Raw genomic sequence first — 15,007 nt, 5'->3', positions numbered from 1 at the left:
GTTTTTTGCTTCACTGAGGGCACCGAGTTACATCAAGATTTGGTTCCACAGGCACCCGACACCATCTGGTATTGTGCCACAACAGGCTATTGTGCACCTGATGTCAACCATGGCTAAGTTGGTCGTACTCTTGCCTTTCAGTTCTAAGGTTCTGGGTTCAATTCTCGCTTTGAGCCCATAATCAAAGGCTGGTACTTCTGTGCAGCACTGTTGGAGGTGTGATCTTTTGCTTGAGAGGTTACATTGAAGCCCTATCAGGTGGACATATAAGATCCCATGGCACGATTGGAAGAATTGCAGGACAGTTTTCCCTGGCATTCCGGCCAAAATCTAAAATAAATTGTCTGTTCATTTATCTCCTTTCTGCTTGTGGGAGCTTGCTGTGCACATTTTTGGCCACTGCGTTTCCTACATTACAACAGTGACTACACTTCAAAAGGTCCTTCATTGGCTATAAAGTGCTTTGGGACATCCCGAGGTTGTGAAAGATGCTATATAAATGCAAGTTTTTAAGTCTTTTTTTCCCGAGGTTGTGAAAGATGCTATATAAATGCAAGTTTTTAAGTCTTTTTTTGGGGGGGACATTTGTTCTGAATATAATTGCTTTTATTCTGACTGAATTGAAGTGCCTACCAGGGATCTAAAAGTAGGCAAAAAAGTCACATGTTTGTCACACCTACGCAGTCATCTTCAAGGAATATAGTTTGGCTCCATTCGTCAGATTGGAGTCTTTGTCATCTATCATTGCCAATCCAGGCATGAATATATGGGGATTGTTTTCGGGCCTCACTAAACTCCGGTCCCTAGCTATCCACTCTATCCCTCTCCCTGGCAACTGTCTGAGATTAAACCAGTCCATCTACAACCTTGGCACCCCAAAATGATCCATCACTAAGACCGCCTATTTTCATCTCCATAACATTGCCCGACTTCACCTCTATCTTAGCTCATCTGCTGCTGAAACCCTCATTCATGCCTTCATTACCGCTAGCCTTGACTATTCCAACTCACCCCTGGCTGGCCTCCCACATTCTACCCTCTGTAAACCTGAGGCCATCCAAAAGTCTGCTGCCCATGTTTTAACTCGCACCAGGAGGTGTATTGACAGAGTGGGCAGTGCCACGTTTCTTACAAAAATAGATTTGGTAAAGGGATACTGGCAGGTTCCGTTAACACCCCAAAAACAACAGGACTGATGATTATATCTTGTAAAACCACAACCAATTGTCGCTGACCTACTTTGTCTCTCGGTCAAGCAACATCTTGATTTTAAAATTCTCATTCTTGTCTTCAAATCCCTCCACTGCCTTGCCCCTCCTTATATTTCCCTCCAGTCCCACAACCCTCCAAGATATCTGAACTCATCTAATTCTGGCCTCTTGAGCATCCCTGATTTTAATCGCTCCACCATTGGTGGCCGTGCCTTCAGTCGCCTAGGCCCTAAGCTCTGGAATTCCCTCCCTACACCTCTCTGCCTCTTCACCTTACTTTCATCCATTTTAAGACACTCCTTAAAACTTGTCTCTTTGACCAAGCTTTTGGTCACATGACCTAATATCTCCTTATGTGGCTCAATGTTATATTTTGTTTTATAATGCTCCTGTGAAGCACCTTGGGATGTTTTATTACATTAAAGGTGCTATATAAATATAAGTTGTTATTATTGATAGTGGAGTAATTCCAAGTATGGGGTTCTGATGAAAGGTCACAGACCTGAAACGTTAACTTTGTTTCCCTCTCCACAGATGCTGGCAAACCTGCTGAGTATTTTGAGCACTTTTTGTTTTTATTTTACATTTTTATTAGTTGGCTTTAGAGTATGCTTCAAGTTCAGATATTTTTAAGATGCCACTTTTCCAGGTGATAAGTGACTATATTTATCTCACCAACAGCTTGCATTTATATAGCGCCTTTAATGTAGTAAAACAACCCAAGTTGCTTCACAGGAGTATTATTTAGCAAAATTTGACATTGAGCTATATAAGGAGATATTGAGACAGATGATCAAAAGCTTGGTCAAAGAGGTAGTTTTCAAAGAGTGACTTGAAGGAGGAGGGAATGGCAGAGAGGTGTAGGGAACAAATAAGGAACATCCTACAGGAGATATGTAAAGCCCTCCTAAATAATGCTGATTCACATATTGCAGAGTAAATAATCAAAGTTGCTATGATTATTTTTGACTGTTGGTAGAAATGTCATTGATAGCTCTTATCACTTAGCATCTGAAAAGTCTGGAACTCAGAATGGTGCACACTTTTGGAAACTTTCCTTTCTGCCAAAATCAGCCTTCCTTCTGGAAACATTTAACCTTTGTTGCCCATCAGGCAAATATTTCTGTTTGTGCTACTGTAAGTATAACAACAGATTTCAAATGATGAGTACATTTCCTACAGTGCTCCATACCATAGTAGACTTCACAAACGTTGGAAGTTATAGGTATAAATGTCGACTTCTGTTTTAGACAATTGGTTGTGGTTTTACAAGATATAATCATTATTCCTGTTGTTTTTGGGGTGTTAACGGAACCTGCCAGTATCCCTTTAACAAATCTATTTTTGTAAGAAACATGGCACTGCCCACTCTGTCAATACAGTCTTCCAAGCGAGGAATTGGGTAGGAATATGCCTTTGTTACTGCATTAATCTTTCTGAAGTCTATACAGAATCTAGTTGAACCATCAAGTTTCGGCTGAAAACACCACTGGGGAACTCCAGCTGCTTTGACTGCGTTCAATTGGGTGGTTTCCCAACATGTATTGGATTTCTGCTTTTACCTGGGCCTGTTTCTCCAGACTTAAGTGATAAGGATGCTGCTTTATAGCAAAGGATTCCCCTACATCCACATCATGTGAACTAAGGGTGTACATCCTGGTTTGTCCCTCCAGACTCCTTTAAATGTTGTGAGTAGCGTTGTTAGGTTTTCTCATTGTTCTACATCTAAATATGAAAGCATAGTGTGCAATCTCCCTAAAAATTCAGTGTTAGCTAATCGGATAGTAGGAAGTTGAATTTGAGAATTGTCCAGACCTCCTTCTGCCTCATCCTCGCTATCCCTTTCATCCTTCCATGTCCTTACTACCTGATATATCTGCGCTTGCTTATCCTCCTCCAGGCAATTATATTGTTTCAACAAATTGATATGACACAGCCGATTCTTTTTCTGGCAATCTGGGGTGTCAATCAAATAATTTGCTTTACCAATTCTTTTAACCACTTTATATGGACCACTGAACCATACTTTCAGTGGGCATCAATACTAACACCTCATCCCCTGGTTGAAATGTTCAGGTCTTGGCATGCTTGTCTGCCCATTTCTTCATGGTTGTTTGGGAAACTTTCAGGTGTTCCTGTGTCACTTTGCAGGCTCTTGTGAGCTGCTCCCAGAACACAGATACATAATCTAGCACAGAAGATTTTTTTTTTAAAGATACAGTACTGAAACAGGCCCTTCGGCCCACCGAGTCTGTGCCGACCAACAACCACCCATTTATACTAACACTACAGTAATCCCATATTCCCTACCACCTACCTACACTAGGGGCAATTTACAACAGCCAATTTACCTATCACCTGCAAATCTTTGGCTGTGGGAGGAAACCGGAGCACCCGGCGAAAACCCACGCGGTCACAGGGAGAACTTGCAAACTCCGCACAGGCAGTGCCCAGAATCGAACCCAGGTCGCTGGAGCTGTGAGGCTGCGGTTACTCTGTTCTAAAAACTTTTCTTTGACTAATTTTAGAGGACCTCATCTCATGCCCATAAACTAATTCGAAAGGACTAAAACCAGTAGGCTAATTAGGTGAATCCTTAGTGGCAAACGAAAGAAATTCTAGCCCTTTCTCCCAAGCATGTAATATTCATGACAGTATGCCATGATCATTGTTTTGAAGGTCTGATGGTACCTTTCTAAAGTCTCTTGTGTCTGTGGGTGGTATGCTGAGGACTTTAACTGTGTTATACCCAAATTACCCATAACTTCCTGAAAAGTTTTAGACATAAAATTGGAATCTTGATCTGACTGAATCTCAATCGGTAATCCATATCTAGTGAAGAACTGGGTTAACTTCTCTATCACTACCTTAGCAGAAATTGTTCTCAAGAGAATGGCATCTGGGAACCGAGTAGCCATATCCATGATCGTGAGTATATATTGGTGTCCCGCTTTTGTTTTCGGTAAAGGTCCTATCTCATCTACCAACACCCTACTAAATGGTTTCCCAAAAACTTGAATGGGAATTAGAGGTGCTGGTTTTATGGCAGGTTGTGGTTTTCCCATAATCTGGCTCCTTTTGCAAAACTGCACTACGTCCTTGGAAAGACCTGGCCAGTAAAAATGTTGACGTATATGTGATTGGGTCTTCCAGATCCCCACATGTCACGCGATAGGAAATTCATGAGCTATCCTTAATATTTCCCGGCGATACTTGGGCAGTACCACTATCTGGTGAACAACCGTCCGTTCTTTGTCCGCAGGTCTGTGAGAAGGTCTCCACTTCCTCATCAGAATTCCATTTTTAATATAGTAGCCTTCCAGAGCTCCCTTTGCCTCAGCTTCAGTTAGAGCTGAATGTGCACTTTATTTAAATCTGGATTGGCTTGCTGAGCCTTGATCAGAGAAGACTTACTGAACATTTCCTTTGGATTATCCAAATCCCCAAAGAGAGTTTCAGATATTCGGCTCTCTGTCAGTGGTGCCAATTTGACCTCCAACAATGAAACATGTTTAGCTATTGCTCGGGTCACTACATATGAAGGAAGAATTCCTGGAACCTTTTCCTGCAACTGTTCTGTCTCTTTGACTTCACTTAGTCTTTCCGTGACTACTGGAGAAGCTACTACCTTTGCTCCAGCCAAATCATTCCCAGTAGTAGGTCAACTCTGTCTACAGGCAAACTATGGCCAACATCTACAGTTACCATTCCAGACATTAGGTCATACTCCAGGTGCACCCGATACAAAGGTAAGGGTATATACTCCCTGGTGATACCATTCACTAAAACCTTGGCATTCAATGTGCTCTGTGGTGGAAAAGTTATGCCTTTCTCCAGCAAAAGAGTCTGGGCAGCTTCTGTATCCCTAAGTATAACTATAGGTTTACCTGCCTCACTTGAGGGATAAGGAGTTACTTTTTCTTTTGACAAGAATTCCCTATAACTCTCAGGTATCTTGTTCATGTCCCCACACACAGCAGTTTTTATACTTGGCCTTACAGCTGCTGTCAGAGCTACATCCTGATCTGTCGTATTCTTTACATTGGCCTTGTACACCCCAATAAATCCCATGGGTTTACCCCACAACTTCCAGCGTTCTGCACAAAGGTGTCCCACTTTGTGGCAATGGTAACCAGACCTCACTTCAACCCTCAGCATCTTCCTTTCTGGCCTGAGGAGGAGAGCCCGGGGCATTCCCAGCTGTCCCTTCTTGTCCCAGGCGACTTGCCTTCTTTTCACCCTCCCACCTTCTATCCTTCTCAGGTTTGTGGGGGTGATAGACAAAGGGTTTGGGCTGGAAAACAAGCTCATAATCATTAGCAATCTCAGCTGCCTGTCTGGCTGCTGAAACCTTCCGGTTCTCTAAGTGGACGAGAGTGAATTTTTAAATTCTTCCAGGAGAATTATTTCCCTAGTGTTCTCATACGTGGCCTTTACCTTTGGTGCCCACATCCAACGATCAAAATTAATTTGCTTTACCCTCTCAAATTCTCTGTAAGTCTGCCCAGGCTGTCTCTGGAGGTTCCAGAATTTCTACCTATAAGCTTCAGGGACCAACTCATAAGCAGTGAGAACAGTCTTTTTTTCTGTCTCATAATCTGCAGAAGCCTCCTCAGAAAGCACAGCATAAACTTCATGAGCTTTGCCCATCAACCTGCTTTGCATAAGCAGTGTCCAGCTTTCCATCGGCCACTTCATCTGTCTGGTTATCATTTCAAAAGAAATGAAAAATGCTTCTACATCCCTTTCCTCAAACTTCGGGAGGACATGCACAAATTTAAACAGCTCTCCACTGGGTCCTGGCCTGGAGTCAGATCTTTCCTCCCAGAATTTTCCTTGGAGTCAAGGCCACTCTTTTGACTTAGTTCCAGCTTTATAAATTCAAATTCCCTTTCTTCTTTTTCTCTTTGAAATGCTGTCTCTTTTGCCCTTTCCTCTTCTTCAAGTTTGTTTCTTCATTGCCAATTCTCTTTCCTGGTCAAGCTCAAGTCTTTTCATTTCCATTTCTTTTTCTTTTTCAAGCTGCTTCATCTGCAACAAAAATATCTAGAGGGTTCATTGATGCTACATTTTGAGCCATGTCTGACATCTTACATTTCTCTCTCCACAGATGCTGCCTGATCTGCTGAGTGTTTACAGCATTTTCCCTTTCAGTTTCAAATTTGCAGCTTCTACGGTTTGTGATTTTTCATGCCTTTTATTGAGCCATCTTAGCTACAGAAATAAAATTCTTGCACCAGAGGTGTGAACTAATTTATTTTTTTTCCATCAATAAGGCTTCAGTGCAACATGATGTATGTACTTTAGCCAATTGATAGTTTATAGTGATAAACTTTCTGAAGTGGCAAGAACTTCTCCTGTCAGCCACCAGAGGTGCCATAGTTTGAGCAGCTAAATAATTCTATTCTGGTCTCATTGAAAAAATCCTGATTGCATGCACCTCAAATCTCCCCAGTTTAAAGGGGAAATATCGTCATGAAAAGGCAACCACTTTTGTAGAGATGTAGGAGCATCACGGAATGGCAAATCTTAGTTAATTTACAAACATTGTGCCAAAATGTTTCCACTTGTGGGGAAGACCAAAACTAGCGGCAATAAAGATAAGGCAGTTGCTAACAAATCCAATAAGGAATTCAGGAGAAAGCTATTTACCCAGAGAGTGGTGAGAATGTGGAACTCACTACCACATACAGTAGCTGAGGCCGATAACACAGGTGGATTTAAGGGGAAGCTAGACAAGCACATGCGGGAGAAAGGAATAGAAGGTTTTGCTGATAGGGTTAGATGAAGAGGGGTGGGGGAGGCTTGGGTGGAGCATAAACACTGGATGGGCTGAATGGTCTGTTTCTGTGCTGTAGATTCTATGTAATGCAATGCATCATTGAATCACTCACATGTTACCCCAAGCTGTTCAAGCCATTATCCTTCCCTCAGTGGGGAAGAAAACTATTTGTTATTTGATGACAACTGAAGACAAGGAGTTCATATCCTGTATTGGCCACTGGTGATGACACATTCCAAATTATACGAGTAGCTTTTGGCATCTAACCTTCTAAGGAGCATTAAGAACATTGAATCATAGAATGATACAACACTGAAGGGGGCCATTCGGCCCATCGTGCCTGTGCCAGCTCTTTGGTAGAGCTGTCCAATTAGTCCCACTCCCCACGGCACATTGGCGCAGTGGTTAGCACCGCAGCCTCACAGCTCCAGTGACCCGGGTTCAATTCTGGGTACTGCCTGTGTGGAGTTTGCAAGTTCTCCCTGTGTCTGCGTGGGTTTCCTCCGGGTGCTCCGGTTTCCTCCCACATGCCAAAGACTTGCAGGTTGATAGGTAAATTGGCCATTATAAATTGCCCCTAGTATCGGTAGGTGGTAGGGGAATATCGGGACAGGTGGGGATGTGGTAGGAATATGGAATTAGTGTAGGATTAGTATAAATGGGTGGTTGATGGTCGGTACAGACTCGGTGGGCCGAAGGGCCTGTTTCAGTGCTGTATCTCTAAACTAAACATATCTTAACTCTTTCAAAAAGGAACTGGATTAAGTTCTGTTTAAGAATTGAGTTAAAGGTTATACGATAAGTATAGATTGACAGTACAGTTATACTGCACCTACTGGTCTCCGAATGATCTAAGACCAACAGTTGCAGATCTGAGCGACACCACAGCAGAGATTTGAGCATATAATCTAGACTAGCATTTCACTGCAGTACTGAGGGAGTGCCGCACTGTGGGAGGTGCCATCTTCCAGATGAGCTGTCACTGCACACTCAGCTGGATGCAAATGATCCCGTGGCATTAACAGAGGAGTTCTAGCCAACATTTATCCATCAACAAATACCACTAAAACAGATTATCTGGTCACTTAAAGCACTGCTGATTGAGGAAGCTTGCTGTGTGTAATTTGGCTGCCATGTTTCAGTGCATTGCAACAGTGACTACACTTCAAATGTGCTTCATTTGGTTGTGAAGTGCTATGGGATGTCTTGAGGCTGTGAAAGGTGCTATATAAATGCAAGTTCTTTCTTCCTTTCTTTGCTCTGTGTTTTGTGCTGAGTTTAGTGCCAGTGAGCTGAAATGAGATTGCTGGTTATTAGGAGTTAATTTTTGATATTAGAAGAACACAGGCATGGCCATTTACTTTCCCCTAATAGTAAACGCAAATTAAAAACATCTTCATAAGTTGCTAGTCAACTCAATAGGCCATCTATTCACATTTGAATGGTGACCTTGCATCAAGCTGGAGTTATACTGTATACAGTGTAGACTCCAACTGGTGTGAGTCTATTTACTGGAGGTGGTCTCACATCTCTCGCTGCAGTGCAGTTTGGGTTCTGGTTGGCAACCCCATCCTTCCAAGTTAACCCGACATTTTAAAAAATTAAATGTGTCCCCAAAACTGATTTGAACTAATGCAAATAATTGATGCACGTAATGTTATGTACATTAATGATTTAGATGTGAATATAGGAGGTATGATCAGTAAGTTCGCAGATGACACGAAAATTGGTGGTGTAAATAGTGAGGAAGAAATCCTTAGATTACAGGACAATATAGATGGGCTGGTAAGATGGACGGAGCAGTGGCAAATGGAGTTTAATCCTGAGAAATGTGAGGTAATGCACTTTGGAAGGACTGACAAGGCAAGGGAATATACAATGGATGGTAGGACCCTAGGTAGCACAGAGGGTCAGAGGGACCATGGGGTCCATAGATCACTGAAGGTAGCAGCACAGGTAGATAAGGTGGTTAGGAAGGCATATGGGATACTTGCCTTTATTAGCTGAGGCATAGAGTTTAAGAGCAGGGAGGTTCTGATGGAGCTGTATAAAAAGCTGGTTAGCCCACAGCTGGAGTACTGTGTACAGTTCTGGGCACCCCAGGAAGGATGTGATTGCACTGGAGAGGGTGCAGAGGAGATTCACCAGGATGTTGCCTGGGCTGGAGAATTTCAGCTATGAAGAGAGACTGAAAAGACTCGGGTTGTTTTCCTTGGAGCAGAGAAGGCTAAGGGAGACCTGACTGAGGTACACAAAGTTATGAGAGGCATTGATAGGATAGATAGGAAGAAACATTTTCCCTTGGTGGAGAGGTCAGTAACCAGGGGGCATAAATTTAAAGTAAGGGTCAGGAGGTTTAGAGGGGATTTGAGGAAAAGATTTTTCACCCAGAGGGTGGTTGGAATCTGGAACACACTGCCTGAGGGGGTGGTAGAGGCAGGAACCCTCACAACATTTAAGAAGTAACTTGAAATGCCATAGCATACACGGCTACAGGCCAAGTGTGGAAAAATGGGAGTAGATTGGATGGGTGCTTGAAGGTCGGCGCAGACGCATTGGGCCAAAGGGCCTGTTTCTGTGCTGTATAACTCTATGACTCTAAAAGCAGCAGTATGACTGTACCTGGAGACTGTCAAGTAGTCTGGTATGATTCTGTGCTGCTGGGGAGGAAGGATGAGGTTTGTCCTCATTCTGCGAGAGCTGACTATTAGAGACGACAATTTGGGTAGATAGTCACCGAGAAAATGAAATATGTGGGTAGAGTCCATGACAGGGTAGGCTTTGCATGTCCTATGGAGGAAGCAGTTTGTCTGCTTAGCCTTTTCTGATTCATGCTTTCTTCTGTGTCTGCCGTAGCTCTATTGTTAGTGCTATTTTTCCTTGAAGCTAGAGGGTTGTGGGTTCAAGTCTCCCTCCAAAGACTTGTGCCTAAAATGTAGGCTGACATCCATTGTCAGTACTGAGGGAGCATTGCACCGTCAGAGGTGCCATCGTCAGGTGGAATGTAAACCTGAGGCCCTATCTGCCCTCTCAGTTGGATGTAAAAGATCCCAAAGCCCCATTTCAAAGAGAAGCTGAGGAGTTCTGCACGGGGGCGCAATGGTTAACACCGCAGCCTCACAGCTCCAGCGACCCGGGTTCAATTCTGGGTACAGCCTGTGTGGAGTTTGCAAGTTCTCCCTGTGTCTGCGTGGGTTTCCTCCGGGTGCTCCGGTTTCCTCCCACATGCCAAAGACTTGCAGGTTGATAGGTAAATTGGCCATTAGCAATTGCCCCTAGTATAGGTAGGTGGTAGGGAAATATAGGGACAGGTGGGGATGAGGTAGGAATATGGAATTAGTGTAGGGTTAGTATAAATGGGTGGTTGATGGTCGGCACAGACTCGGTGGGCCGAAGGGCCTGTTTCAGTGCTGTATTACTAAACTAAACTAAACTAATATTTGACCCTCAGCAAAAATAAGTTTAAAAAAAAACAGATTGGGCTGAATTTTCACTTTGGAAACAGGAGTCAGGACTGTTTCCAGGTCCCAAATGTGCCCCCTGAGAGGAAACAGTTGTTCATTGGGACTATGACAGTGATGCCCCATTAATTGGCATTAAGACAGGTCCCCTGTCCAATGAAGATGGGGGAGTGGGGGGGGGGGGGGGGGGGGGGGTGGACAGGCTCCGAAGCTGGAGGGCCAATCAGAGGCTGCAGTAAAGGGTAAGTAACTGAGAGGGTGCTTCAACATGGAAGTGCCTTCTCACCAACAATTTTTAAATATAAAGTAAAAAATGGAAAAAGCAGCCAGACCACCATTGTTGGGGGGTGGCGGGGTGCAGAAAGGTGGTGGGGGGGGGCAGGTGTTGGCAATGCAGGGGGAATTCCTCTACAGGACAGTCTTTAGTTGCACCCATACTCAGACAGGCAAGCAGTCTTAACAAGGCTCTTATGGGGGTGGGTCATGCTGTCGGCCCCGAAACTGCCTCGGCAAAAATGGCCGCACCAGGAATGAAATTTCTGTTTGTGGGAACTTGTTGTGTGCAAATTAGCTGCCACATTTCCTACATTGCAACACTTCTGAAGTACTTCATTGGCTGTGCAACACTCTGAGACATCCTGAGGGCTTGAAAGGCGCTGTATAAATGCAAGCCTTTCTTTCTTTAAATAGAACACCAGTGTTAGACACACGATGGCAGGAAACGATGAGGCTTCACTGCCAAGAACAACCCTCGTTATTATGAATGTTGGATGAGGAACAAGATTATCTCCAACCCACACTTCCCAATAGAAGCAATGTTTTTTTTCAAACAATGCTTCTGGAGCCTCTCTGAAGAAACAGCTGAAAAGGTTAAATATTCCAGAATGACAGACTGACAGCGTCCGGACAAACAGTTTGCTTTTGCCAGAATAAAATGGTTTAATTGCTTCAGCTGTTTTATTGATTTAGTACAAGTCAGCTCCATTGATGCAGCTAACCCTCTGTAGTGGGCACTGTAATCCAATACCGGAGCCAGTCAGATCCTCGGTACTCCAGAGCTCTGTTGATGGTGGACTAATAGGGTCTGGAGAGGTAGCCCTGCCTCTGGGACCTGGTGTCCCTCTCAATTGGCTCCTCATAACCCTGACCACTGATAACCGAATGAGTAGACGTATCCTGGCTGAACACACTTGAAGGATAGAACAGGCTGGTGTTCTTTTCCCCAGAAAAGAGAAGACTGACGGTGACGATGGAAGTCTTTAAGATTATGGGCCGGATTTTGTGCAGGAGTCAGGCGGAAAAGTTGGGGGTAACCCCGCCTCTGCATTTTTTCAGACGCCCGAAGCGGTCCTCCGGTCTTTTGGGGTCAAAGTTTAAGGAGGCGTGATCCTTGTCCCTTTAAAGTTTTATCGGGATGGGGATCCCGCCTACAAGAGCTGCCGGGCAAACACAGGGCATTGGCAATGCCACTGGGAGCGGTGGCCACTGCCGGTCCCCCAGACACATCAGTGAGTTCACACAGGAGAGAGACCATTCACCTGCATTGAATGTGGGGCAGGGATTCACTACTTTATCCAACTCGCTGAAACACCAGCGTATTCACACAGATCAGAGACCTGTTAAATGTTCTGACTGTGAGAAGAGCTTTAAAAGCAGAAATGAACTGCTGACACACCAATGCACTCACGCTGGGGAGAGGCTGTTTACCTGCTCCGTGTGTGGGAAGGGATTCACTCGATCATTCACCCTGCTGAAACACCAGCGATCGCATATATGACTACATGGGTTGGATTCTGCTGTTGTTGTTGCTGTTAATCAGAGCCTGGAATGAATCATACTCATTCTGTCAGTTATATGAGCATACAAACAGGAGTAGCCCATTGGCTCATGCAAAGGAGGGTCAGTGTCCAATTGGATAAAAAATTGGCTTTTCGAGAGAAAACAGCGAGTCGTAGTAAACGGTTGCTTTTCAGACCGGAGGATGGTAGACAGTGGTGTTCCCCAAGGGTCAGTGCTGGGACCGCTGCTTTTTTTGCTATAGATAAAGGACTTGGATCTTGGAATTAAAGAGTAGAATCTCAAAATTTGTGGATGGCACCGAACTTGGAGGTGTGGCAAACAGTGAGGATGATCTGAATCACCTGCAACAGGACACAGATAGGCTAGCAGAATGGGCAGACAGGTGGCAGATGGAATTTAATACAGACAAGTGTGAGGTGATGCAATTTCGCAGAAGGAATAGGGAGAGGCAATATAGACTTAATGGCACAGTTCTAAAGAGTGTGCAGGAACAGAGGGACCTGGGGGTGCGAGTGCATAGATTTTTGAAGGTGGCAGGACATACTGAGAGTAGTTCGTAAAGCATATGGGATCTGGGGCTTCATGGATGGAGGCATTGAGTACAAAAGTAGGGAGGTTATGCTGACCTTTTACAAAGCTCTGGTTAGGCCCCAACTGATGTATTGCGTCCAGTTCTGGTTACCACACTTCAGGAAGGATATGGGAGTCCTTGAGAGGGTGAAGAAAGATTTATCAGGATGGTTTCAGGGATGGGGGATTTTAATTACAAGATTAGGTTGGAAAACTGAGTTTGTTCTCCTTAGAACAAAGGAGATTGAGGGGAGATTTAATTGAAGTGTACAAGATTATGGCAGGCTTAGATAATTTAGACAAGGAAAAGCTGTTCCCACTAACAAATGGTACAAGAACTAGGGGACACAGATTGAAAATTTGGTGCAAAAGATGCAGGGGGAATATGAAGAAGCACTTTTTACACAGCGGGTGGTAATGACCTGGAACTCGTTGCCCACAAGTTGGAAGTGGAGACGATCAATGACTTCAAGAAGAAGTTGGATGGCCACCTGAGAGAAATAGACTTGCAGGGCTATGGGGTTCGAGTGGGGGGTGGGACTGACTGGATAGCTCTGTGAAGAGCCGGCATGGACTCAATGGGCCGAATGGCATCCTTCTGTGCTCTAAATGACTCTATTGCTCGATGCAGAAACCTTGGACCTAGGCCCAGCACTGGAACCCGAGAGAAGAGGTAGGTGAAGCGGGGTGGTCGGGAACAGTCCAGAAGGCCCCAGCGAGGACGGGTGGGGGTGGGGGGGTTGGATGTTCAGTCCAGGGGGAGACTGGTCCTGGGGGCTACAGTTGTTCTCGGTGGGGGTCCTCCATGTGCCACAAATTGCCCATGAAGGAAGGATCCCCCCGAGCCTGCAGGGAGGGAGCCCAGTTTTCCAGGGTGTCCTCCCTCCGTGGCGGAGACCCCCCCTCCCCCCACCGCTGCTGGTAAGATCCCAGCAAGGGCAGGAAGAGACCAGAGAGACCTCTGGATGGGAAGATCGTCATTGGCCTATCCCGCCCCCGGGAGAATCGGAATCGGGATTCCCAGCATCGGGTTCTGTGGCAGGCAATCCTGCCCCAATTCTCCGGTTCCCCTCCCGCCACAAAACCCACCGTCGGGATGAGAATAAAAACCAGTCCAATGAAAGGGTTTGATCCATGTTTGGGAGAGATCAAAACAAGGAGCCATAAATATAAGATAGTCACTAATAAATCCAAAGGGGAATTCAGGACAAATGTCTTTACCCAGAGAGTGGTTGGAATGTGGAACTCAATACCACATGGAAATAATTAAGATGAATAGCATGCGTGATTTTAAGGGGAAGCTAGATAAGTACATGAATGAAAAAGGGATAGAGGGATCTGCTGCTGGGGTGAGATGAAGTAGAGTGGGAAGAGCATCAACACTGGTATAGATGAATTGGGCCGAATGGCCTGTTTCTGTGCTGTGAATTCTATGAAATTCCATGTAATATCACCAGGCTCTGAGGGCTGTAGATGATTTCCATGAAGAGATAGGGATGGAAATTTACCAGAAACACAGGTCAGGCAGCAGCTAAGGAGAAAAGACAAGTTGACAGTTCAGGTGCGAAAGATAAGCCGGCAATTTAGGGAAAAGGGCGAGGAAAAGTGGAGTGGGGGAGGAACAGCAGAAACACCAATTACAGAGTGGGAGTTAATAGGTTGAATGACTATGGTGAAGCTCTACAAGATAATTGCATTAGATGAGATTTTAAAAGGGTAAGGACGGCAGCATACAGCTTCAATTGCAGTGAAGTAGAATGAAGAGCTATTTGTTTAAATCTAATGTCTAGCATTGTCCTGCTACCTCATGGGAACTAGTCCCTTTATGTTGGGTGGAGGACCCCTGTAGTTGCTGAGTCTCTAATCAGTCACATGCTCCTGCCAGAGGACAGCAGATTTGTTTCAGGGGAATCGGCATGTTGATTAGATGCTGGGCTGAAGCAGTGTACTTGTGTTTCCATTCGGATAGGTAAAGGGTCAGAGATTCAGTGAGGGAGGGTGGTGCACCCCACTGGCTCCGCAACATAAGTTCAAGAGGGGACAGAAAACCTCGAAGGAACATCCACAAAGGTAGGGCTTTGGTTTGCTGAGTGTGAACTGTGGAGGACACTCTCTCCCAAGATGGACACGCCACACACAAATGGGTGGGCATCAGCCAAGGCCTAGGGACCCTGAGGTATATT

General features: G+C 44.8%; 1 long non-coding RNA gene across 1 annotated transcript in view; it reads left to right on the top strand.

Moving 5' to 3' along the window:
• LOC137350482 (uncharacterized) overlaps positions 1-11,338 on the top strand; it is a 97,361-nt gene extending 86,023 nt beyond the window's left edge. Inside the window, exons 2-3 of the long non-coding RNA XR_010969438.1 lie at positions 6,322-6,387; positions 11,145-11,338. This is a non-coding gene — a long non-coding RNA (uncharacterized lncRNA). The remainder of the gene's footprint in view (positions 1-6,321; positions 6,388-11,144) is intronic.
• The last annotated feature ends 3,669 nt before the right edge of the window (positions 11,339-15,007 follow it).

The sequence above is a fragment of the Heterodontus francisci genome, chromosome 35, assembly GCF_036365525.1.
Source record: "Heterodontus francisci isolate sHetFra1 chromosome 35, sHetFra1.hap1, whole genome shotgun sequence".
NCBI lineage: Eukaryota > Metazoa > Chordata > Chondrichthyes > Heterodontiformes > Heterodontidae > Heterodontus > Heterodontus francisci.
The sequence above is the reverse complement of the archived record's forward strand: the minus strand, read 5'-3'. Positions and strand labels throughout refer to the sequence as shown.